Here is a 9,015-nt window from a genome sequence, read left to right as displayed (position 1 = left end):
GCCTGATCGTTTGTGTAGTGTTGAGCGATATTGAATGATTCTGACAGTTACAGTCATTTTTCGTGGCAATGAATGCTTTTTCGACAGTGTGTTATTTCTTTTAGTTGCGTGTATCGCAAGATACGAGACTCGAACAGGAATTTATTTATTTTTTCTTGCGCGGCTTCGGCGAACCTTTTATTGCGCGACCGTGGTGGTTTCACGACGGTTTAAACACGGCACGACGGAAACGAATACGGCAGTCCGCGGCGCACGGTACACACTGACACGGTCGGTCGATGAAAATGAAAACGGAAAACGACCACGAACTCGGACGGTCTCCGAGGAGAACCGGCAATGGAAGAAAAAAATAAAATAAATAATAGAAATATATCGGCGGACGCGACCGCGGGGTTTCGTCCAGGGCGACGGAAGACGCGCGCGGTAACGATGAACTACGCGGCCCGTTTATCGTTCGCGCGAATAAGTGCGAGAGACGGATAAGATTTTCGAACGATAACGTCGGCGAAACGGTGTGCGGACGTTCCGTGTGCGCGTACGGTGGTGCACCCACGATGACGATAAATCGGCGGCGACGGCGACGGCGGCGGCGCGGACGCACGCGGGACGAATGATACGCACGGAACCGGAGCTCCGAAGACACTGAATGCTCATCGGACGCGGAGGGAATCTTGAGCAGGTGTGAGACGAGATCAACTTTGTTCCTCCGTCCCGTTCTTGTCCGTGTTAGCGCACGGTACGTGCGGTGCAACGGCGGCGGCCCGGTCAAACAAGTTTCCGTACACACGCGCGCGCGCGTTTCGTTTACGTGTGAGCGGTGATCGTGCGCGTGTAACGTGTGCGTACGCGACCGTACAATGTGTGTACGCGCGTGTGTGTGTTCGGTGGGGGACAACGGTCGTGCGTCGACGACGTCTTACGTAAACAACGGTAGTTCGACGGTTCTGCTGCGGAATAATAGGAGATGCTGCGTTGCCATGGTTTGGGGGTCGCGTGGGGCGGACGACTGCTCACGACAGCTAAAGACGTGTCGGGATCGCGCGCACGTGCATCGTTATAATCATTTCACCCTACCCCTGGAACTTCACTGGTTTTCGGTTTCCGGATTACGAACGATTTGTTTTGAACGCGTTTCGCGGTCCAACATCTCGACGCGGCGACAACTTATCGACGGTGCTCGAAGTAGGGGGGATACGGAGGGATGGCATCCCTCTAATTTCTTGTATCCACAGTTTTCATCCCTCTACTTGTTTTGTCTGAAATAACGCATTCCTCCTTAGACTTGTATTTTAGAATGACATACTTATCATTTTTATATTTATATAAAAGACATTTTTTTTTTTTCAGTGAAAATAATTGTTATAGGTACACAAGGTGTGAAGAATGTTATGATGATATCAGGAAATCTGAATTTTAAGGCATCCCTCCACTTATCCTGAGCCATTCCGACCACTGGTTATCGAAAACGGTAACCGCGTACCGGATTATTTTCGTCTATTATTTTTTCTATTGTCTTTGTCTTTTTACGCGTATTGTTTCCGATCTTCCGCGAGATCGAAATGACCTTAGCTTTTTCTTCCGTTGGTGCAGCGCATGAATAACCCACGTTCTTGGAAAATGGTTCTAAATATAATATTTTTATGACTTTACGGAGCACCGCGGCCTGCCGGAAAATATAAATCATCGGTCGTTCATTTAATAAGTACCAAACGGTTATATGCGTTACAATAACACGTACATACATCTTTTTCGGTCTAAAACTCGTCGAACTGTAAATCGCCAAGTCGTATGACAACGAACCGAATGCTTTTGTATTATACGTAACTTTGACGTCCGACACACCGACCAGAGGAATTCTCGATGTAAATAATTTAATATGTTACACGATTTGTATCATTTAGCGTACATTAACGTAAGTAAATAAATAATTTAGCTGAAAAAGTAAAGTAGAATTGTTATATTTGTGACTTCAATACGTTAGTCCTGGTTAATTCTAGTTTTAACTAGGTAGTAAATATTTGTTTTTTCTATTTTGATACGTGAAAACTAGTATTGACTAGTCAAAATTAGTTTCGATGGATTTCCAATTTTAACTGCAACATATATAGAATGTTTAAGAAATCGGTACAAATTTAAAAACGTCATTAAAGTCACAAATTTTATTAAACATTTTTTCGCAGACAGCTTGTTGTATTTAGTTTTTTTCTCAGAAAACATCTCTCATTTATGTTTGAAAAATAACCACCAGGATATGTCCACCCATGGAGTCGTGGCATTGATTTATACGATCATTTAAATTTGAGATGACAAACTGCTAGCTCGATCATTCTTTGAATTTCGTCTTATGAATATAAAATATTAAGTAGGAATTTACCGCCCCTATAATAGATGAGCAAGTTATAATACCCCCTCTAAAATACCTACATTAAATATTAAATATATAGACAATAGTATCATTTTAAATTTTAGAATATTTTTTTCGCTTTTATTTGTTTAGTCTACTTTGAAGAAATATCAATGGATGTCACAATACCCATTGTTAGGAAGAACATTAAGTAAAACACTGCAATTTACAATATTTTTTAAAATAAAAAAACTTAATTTTTACAATACAAATTAAAAGGCATACAAAACAGATATTTGACTTTAACATATTAACTAATCTATACTAAATTTAAACTTAACTATTTTAACTTTAAAAGTTGATTTTTAATTTGCAAATGATTTTATGATAGTTGACTGTACATATTTTTAACGTGGGGACGCGGGCTCTGGGCAGACTATACCAACGTGTTAAATATAGTGTCATCAAAAACTGTTTTCTATACAGTTGTTTATTATATTTATAATAACTATAAATTAAAATTAACCAAAATAGATATTTCGTATACAATAATATAAAGATATAAAATTTAAAAAAAATCGTCTATAATCTGCACTTGGCGTATTTAAAATAATCAAATTTTCTAATAAACTTATTTGTTTGCGTTTCATACTATATTCTATCTTAATATTTAAATTTTAACCAATTACCTATCATTTATTGAACACATACTAACAAAATAGATAAAATTATTTATTTAAGTACATTTATGTAGTCTATACTAATCATAATGCAGTTCTAGGATAACTAAAATAACAATATTTACTCATATTTAGAATACATTTTAAAGTGCCACTATTTTGATTTATTTCTCATTAAATTCATGTCAAAATTATTAACATTAAAAACATTTTTGTTTATAGTTTCGGCGATATTTATTTGAAACTATTATTATTTATTATATAACTGTTAGAAGTTATGTAATAGATAAATCGCTACACTAATGTCCTGAGGTTAATCGAATTAATAAGACAATTGTTGCATTATATTATGATGTTAAATGGGGTAATAAAATAGTTTATTTTGAGATTAAGAAATTATAATATGAATAATAAGATAGTTTCTAGTTTTTCATTCTACGTCATAGAAGTTTAATTAGTCAAATATGTGTATAAATATATTTTAAAATGTAAAACTTTAATAGACTATTGTTTAACTAAACAAAGTATAACGTATTGCGTTCACGTTGTAAAATAAATCTTGTTAACCTTGTTGCTTAAAGAAAGTTCTGTGATTGAGTAATCACAGAGCTTTTCTTAAACAACAATTCTTATACTATAAAAAAAAAAAAAAAAAAAAAAAATACTTCCTCTTACACTACTTAATCATTTTTTTCGTTTTATTATATTAAATCAAATTATTTTATTGAAATAAAATCCTCTACTGTTGTTATTTTTCTGTTGGTTTCTACTCGGTCCACTGAATCCAATTACTTTATACTTAGAACATATTCGTCTAGACGCGTTAATAAGCAAATAACAAATTATATTTAGTTCTATGATTCGAATATATTCACACGGCAATGCAAACATTAGACCAGCAACTGCAACAACGATTCCAATACGGTAGAACAGTATAAACAAAGGCAACGTCTGTCGCGTGAAACTGGGTCGGGATAATAAAAATATTATTATAAATATGTGCAAACAATTGTATCTCCGTTATACATTTTTATTAATTTTTTTACCTAAATGTTATTGCAACGCGTCAATACAATGCGCACGGCGGTTATATTGGGAATGTATACTTCGAAGACGATAATAATTTATTCCGGAATTTTATATTGCACAAATTAGATTGTTAATTTTTTTATCTCTGCTGGTTTTCGACTATTTTTGTTGTTTTTTTTTCTACAGGTTTATTCAAAACGATTTAATACGTGTAGTGCAATGATGCAATAGTGTGAGAGGCACCTATTGAGGTTCACCAAAACTCCATAGCAAATTTATATAGGCGGTAAAAAGTGGAAAATAAAATCGAAAATACCAACACCTGATCAGCCCAATCGAGTGGCGGCCGCGCGAAACCAAACACCAACAGTACGTATGAATAAGTATTCCCCGCGGTTAATGCGATGGCAATTACGAAATGTGCTACCGTAGAATGATGTGTTCAATCGCGATTTTAGGTGACGAGTCCAACGCACAACGTTCTATTCTATTCTAATTCGTTTTGATGGGAAAACCAAAGAATCATTACAATAATACATTTAATGACGATTTGACGTCGTGTGAAACAACCGAATGGCGAAAAAAGGAATCGTCGTTTTGCGTATTTAACCCGCTCGTTGTAAGTACCTGTTTGGGGGGGGGGGGGAATAATTACGGCGACAAATTTGACGAAACTATCTCCAGTCGGGCGTGAACACATGTTAAATCTTATTTTAGAACTGCGTCCGATTGGAGAAGGAAGATCAAGCAATTTTCAATAATAATATGTTCGTGGTCGTATTTTGATTTAGGTCTTAAAGGCGCGTGTAACGGTGCAGCTTATCAGGGTGTACCGCCGACGCGAACAATCGATATTTCGCTAGTTACTAATTCTTGTCGTTTGATGTGTACACGTAATTATTGCCAATGTATTATTTTTCAACGAATGTAACAAATTATTAGTTATTGTGTTCGGTTTTCAGTGTTGAAATACAAGCTGCTGCTAGAGAATAATTAATTTAATACGAGTATATATGTGTGTATGTCTTTAGTCTATAGAAATATTACTTATTTGTTTTCTCGAACCGAAAACTGTTGCCAATTCTCCTTCGTTTATATAACATGGAACAATTTAAAATAATTTTAATTAAAAACATAATTTATAAACAAAAATCATAATAACATACTATATTAACGTATATTTAATGTTTTTTTTTTTTTTACCCGTGAGCAGCGTCAACTTATTTCCATAAGGGTATTAATGTTATTTCTCTTGTTACGTACTTAGATTATAATTTTTTACTTTATTAAGGTAATTAAAACTTTAAGCATGTTAAGACGTTATGATATGAAAGGGGAAAAAAATTAAATTCATTCAATAATAATTATGTTTTAATTAACTGGTACAATTCTGTTCACCTAAAATATGTCGATGTTACATTAATACCGTCATCGTAATTGTATTAATAATAAATCAGATTTAGCTCGACCATTTATTATAATTAGTACGGATTAATTTTGATCAACCGATTAGTGTCGATCTACTTCATCAGTAATCGTAAAAAAGTTATCTGTTACTTTCGATTAACCGTCATTTACTTTGAATAAAACCACAAGAAAACTACATCATAAAACATAAAACTACGAATGGATAACTACATTATAATTAGTAATACATTTAATTCTACTAATATAATTAACAGTTATTTATATTTTATTCATGGAAATTAATTTTTATCACTTGATTCGTAGGTTAAGTCAGTTTTATATATTAGTTATTTTCATTCAAATTTCGCCATGAACTTTAAATTATTTCAATATGTTTAAACGACGAATAAACTATTATTATTTTGCAGAATTTTATACCTCCAAATAGAGGTCATAGAACGCGCGCGGTAGTATATAAATATAAAATAATACTGGATTTCGTCACATATTAAGTAAATGCATAAACCTGAATTCATGCCAAATTCGTATCAATAATAACGACAGTATATACCAGCTATAATACATGAATACGTAAAATACGTTTATTATTAATATTATAATAATGCTCTTCCTCATAATATTATAATCGCACAATTTACAACCAATGGTTTACCTGACACATAAATATTAGGAGGCACATTAGTTTTATGTACAGATATCAATTGAATTTACCCGTTCAATTTATGACGTATTATACTTTTATAGAGTTTTGACGGCAGTTGAAAATGTTTATGGTATTCAGACCGTTAGATTAATTTATATTATGATAATTATAACTAAGTTAAATCAAGTATGATTTCCCGTTTGGGATTTTCAAAAATTAATGGATACCACGTTTTTATTTTAAATGCAAAAATAAAAATATTGTTATTATAATTATACCCGTCTTATACGGTGTACAGCACATATTTTTTAAATTTTACTATATGAAATTATATACTTAGAAAAAGCGTATTTTATTTCTTATTTTTGCTGTCGACGATAGTAAAAAAGGAGGGGAAAAAAAGTTGACTTGATCAAATTACTTCCGAGAAATTTCTAAAGGAATAATGGTTGTCGGACTAGTTAACAACAAACCGTTGACGATTATTTTGATGTTAATAGGAAACATTTTTATTGTTTTCTGATACGTTACAGATTGTGTATAACAGTGTTACAATGAAAAATGTTAATTTTGGTAATCAATTTATAAGTGCGACAAACATCGTAGATGGTAAAACAATTTCCGGTACAAGGTATTTTATAATAATTAATTAGTAACAATTAACAACTAACAAGCACACCATAAACGTGAGAAAGTTTCTATTCAACAATTGAACAATATGTTTATATTTTTAATACAAGTAATTAAAGTGTTTTAATATGTATAGTATTAACACGATTAACGGAGTGTAACTTTATACGTTAACGCGACAAAGAAAATACAATAAGCAAAATTAATAATGGGTATATTTGGTAAAATTACAATTTTTTTTAGTTATCGTTCAAAGAAGTTTGCATTTTCATGCATTTTTGCATTTATACAACACACCAGTCCCGCCGGCTGTCTTATCTTTATTATAGCGTTTTCGGTAACGCACTATGAATAATCATTCAGAAAAACAACTCAACATTGGAATGAATAATAATAAATTTATTAATTCTAACATTATACATAAAATAAAGGTGGAAATCAAACGTAGACAGAATGTTTCAAACGACGTTTTCACAATACAGCCTGGTGATCCAAATTTTCAAATATTTCCAGCTACATTAATACGTAACCTCTCTTCAACTTCAAGTGACTCTACAACGGAAAAAAAAACAAAAAAAAACAAATAATAATATAAAAAAAAAAAAATAATAATAATGATAATCACGTTGGGTTCTATCACTGAGATTTCTGCCTCATATTATTCAAATAATATAAAAATAAAAAAATAAAAATAAATATAATGTATTACCCAATTTACTTATTGTGAAAATTTTAGTACAGATTGTAAATAAAATGATTTAATAAAAAAAAAAAAAAAATTGATCATGCGCATAAATGGTAGCGCATAATTGGTAGCAAAAAATAAAAATTTTAAAATTTCTATGAAAGTCGTTAATTTTCCCGTGGCTATTCATTGAAATACTTTTAAACTTGATCACAATATAATTATTGTATATTGCGTAAACAGACGTTGAAAAGAAACGATTTATCACGTACACGTTTCGCGTGCTAAATGAATAAGTCACGGATAAGTTAAAACTATATATACGCAGACACACACATACACGCTTTATATACATGGTTTTAGTCATTAGATTCGAAGATCGTTTGAGACGTCGTTGCATTGTTGACGAGAGAGTAAGAAGCTTAATCAAAAGTTTTAATTATATGTACAACGTATATGCGCGTAACTCGCATATTGCAGTACAGGCACACACACACACACACACACACACACACACACATACCATACGCTCACACGAAAAAACGCGACTAAAATAGTAGTTAGGTAATGGTATACATATTAGTGCATATTATATAATACATACAAATATATTGTTTATATAGTATGTGTATTGCTACGAATAACTGTAGTATAACTAATCAATAATTATAAAATACAAACGTGTAACATTGCTTGTTGCTACATTCAGATTCGTAAAAGTCGTGAGCGTGTATCGAAAATGCCAACAATTATGTCGAAAGTCTTATATATAGTCACAGTTATCCACCAAAATTAATGTATTCAATATTGTGTTAAATTATACGAGTTTGGAATATTGACATAAATTATTTTAACATTGGTAAATTATACAGGATGGTTTATTAATTATGCTCACCTCTTTTTTTATGCTTAAATTATGCACTTTTTCATAATCCAAATTTATGGAAAATATTAAATTATTTGAACTATTAGAATACTATATTTTTCAATACACAAAATGTTTGCACCTTGTGTATCATGAGGTAGGTAATAATAACTTTTTTTTTCAAATAGCAACACACATTCTTTGGAAATAATTATTCATTTCACCTTTTTGAAGTTTTAATGTAACACAGTAATAGTTATTCATATTTTGGATAAGTACTTAAAAACTTTTTGAAATTTAAAATTTTGAAAGAAAATTATAAATTCATTATAATATTGAGGTCATAAATATTTTTTTTATTTTTTACATTTTTAATTTCATATTTGAAGTAGAATATTTTTCTTAAAACATCGTTGTATAAAATTAAATTAATAGTTGATGATAAATTGTTGTTGTAATTACAATTATGACTGAAAAGTATTTTCATTTTATACAAAAGGATTATTGCATAATATTTTGCGTTAGAGCATCTTCGCCGTCAAATAGTCACAGTCAAATACTTATGCGATTATTTAGCTACGTGTACAGCGTTCAATTTTTTTTTTTTTTTTTTTTTGTCGAAAATCTGAATTTATGTTACCGTTTCAATAAATAGTAAACGTAAAAAAGATCATACGAAAAATAGTCGTAAAGAAATGAGAATTTCTAGTA

Source organism: Sipha flava, unplaced genomic scaffold (assembly GCF_003268045.1).
Source record: "Sipha flava isolate LNK unplaced genomic scaffold, YSA_version1 175_pilon_pilon, whole genome shotgun sequence".
NCBI classification, from domain to species: Eukaryota; Metazoa; Arthropoda; class Insecta; order Hemiptera; family Aphididae; genus Sipha; species Sipha flava.
This window is presented reverse-complemented; position numbering follows the sequence as displayed.